A 2466-nucleotide genomic window follows, 5' to 3' on the forward strand; every position below is an offset into this window, starting at 1 on the left:
GACGCGTTTCAGAAAGGCGGGGCATAGAGGAGAAACAATAATGTACAGTATGTGGAAAATAATGTGTTTTTTGAACCTTAAACCGCATAAACACATTTCATTACACCAAATACACAAAATAATGTTCTTTTTAGCAACATCATATGACCCCTTTAAGTAAACACCTCAATTTTATTCAGAGGCCCAGCTTAGAAACAAAACAAAAAAAACAAAAAACAAAAACAAATGCAATTTGGTCCTGTTGTTATATTTATATGGATAAAAAGTAAGATGAAATTCTGATAGCCTGTAATGTAAATCAGTGAGGGTTTTTTTTTATGACAGTATAGCTGTTTACATATAAATTGTAACTCTATATCTTCAATCATTAGAATGACATGATCAGCCAAGTGTGATTTGTTCACTGAAGACGGATTTAAAATTTATAGTGTTAGAGTGTGTTTGTTTTTTCCCTCTCTTTGCAATAATATGACTTTGTAAGATGATATTTAAATGCTTAGTTTTATGGTCAAAGCTCTGTAGTTTTTATTGTGGGAGTATAACATAATGCAATGCAACACAATGATGATGGAGAGATGTACAAATAAATGTTCCTCAAAAGCCTGTTTTATCATATTTGATACTTACATTTTAATATGATTCCAGTTAGCGTCCATCTTGAAATATTACTAAGAATATTAAAGTTATTGTCACGTTTACTTTTTTATAAATTATTATCATTAAATGTTTCACAGCAAAAACACTTGTACCACAACCCGAAGGGGGATGATTTTAGAATCATACAAAAATGACTATACTTGCAGGAAATAAATCTCTAAATCTCCTACAAAAGATTATCCCATACATGTTTGTACATAAATAATACGCAGACAAACACTCATCATTTTTGGGCATCAGCACAGGGAATAGATGTCCTTTATGACTCTTCACATGCATCGTCACTACATGCTAACATTGCCAAAACATTTTCCAAACGTAACTATATTATCGACTGCACAGCCAGAACATTATAGGGATTCTTGTTGTGTTCATCTTTATAGCAGAGTTTAGACAGTGTAAGTGGCATGCAATCAAAACGTGAGTGTGTTTCCTCTTTAAGCGCAAGTCATTGCTGCAGTTGTAAAGATTTAGTGTGTGAATATATGATGGAGAGTGAGTGATGATAGATCTGTCATAACTGAGCAATGTATTTTAAGAGCAGAGATCATTGTATCAGAAGACAGAAAGAAAGGACAAAAAAGAGAATATACAGGCTGTTTTTCAGTATCACAGATGCTACAGAGAAGGAACATGCTTATGAAATGCAGTAATTGCAGTGATGCTTCTCACCCATTACTTGATTACTTCTGTTTTGTCTTGGAATTTCAACATGAAAGCCGGCCACATTAATTAATTTATTCTTCTATATCTATTTCTTTATTTTAAATATATTTTTCTTTATTATTTTTTTTTCTAAAAAATGTCTTTATTTTATTTTATTTTACTATTTTTATTCCAAAGAAGCTGCATTTTTAAATAATGCACTGTTTTTTCCTCTTTTATTTCTAGACAGTATTTATCATGCTCTCATAAAATATGTTGATACTATAAACCAGGGGTCCCCAAACTTTTTTCTGCAAGGGCCACATAATTTCCCCTTTCTTTAATGGGGGGCCAGGTCGGTTTGTAACAGAAAATTACATGGGTCAGAGTGACTACTAGTATTATTGTGGAGATTTTATTATGATTTTAAATGTATTTATTATGCCTCCTAATGCTAGAATAGTTTAATTTGTTATGCACCGTACAGACAAATGATTACTTTTCAAGAGACATATAGCCTATTAAAAGAGCATTGTTATTACTATCATAATGACATTTTTTCATATTCAGTGCTATTCAAAATCAAAACATTTACTTATGCATATTAAAGGGGTCATATGATGCTGCTAAAAAGAACATTATGTTGTGTTCATCAGTTTCATGCATGAAAAGGTTTGCTCACAGATATACGTGCTGCCAAAAAGTGTGGACATCTTCATTCATTGCATGCCTTTTGATGTTTGGGTATGTCTCGTTAGGGAGGGCAGCATAGAATTTAATGAGACCGTTGGGCTTAAATGCGTCTTTCAGAACATCACAGTTCTGTAACTCAGCCAACTCAAACTGATAAGAAGGCAGGGCTTCATCAATGTCTGCACTATATTAGAGCCCTACCGATATGGTTTTTTCGGGGCCGATACCGATATTAGGGGGTTAAAAAGGCCGATATCGATATATCGGCCGATATTCTTTTTGTATATTATAGTACAGTACCAGTCAAAAATTTGGACACTTTCCCATTCGTGTGTCCAAACATTTGACTGGTACTATATTAGAATACAGTATATACATAAACAGAATATATATACATAAACACATTTTTTGCAATGATCACTCAAATGTGGTGATCAAACACTTATAATGACGTGACAAAGATATGTAATG

At 32.8% G+C, this 2466-nt stretch overlaps 1 protein-coding gene across 7 annotated transcripts in view; it reads left to right on the forward strand.

Moving 5' to 3' along the window:
- LOC107745855 (C-Jun-amino-terminal kinase-interacting protein 3-like) overlaps window positions 1–2466 on the forward strand; it is a 39845-nt gene that overhangs the window by 1744 nt on the left and 35635 nt on the right. The gene's annotated exons all lie outside the window — the stretch shown is intronic.

This window comes from Sinocyclocheilus rhinocerous, unplaced genomic scaffold (assembly GCF_001515625.1).
Source record: "Sinocyclocheilus rhinocerous isolate Xijiao unplaced genomic scaffold, SAMN03320098_v1.1 scaffold3815, whole genome shotgun sequence".
Classification (NCBI taxonomy): Eukaryota; Metazoa; Chordata; class Actinopteri; order Cypriniformes; family Cyprinidae; genus Sinocyclocheilus; species Sinocyclocheilus rhinocerous.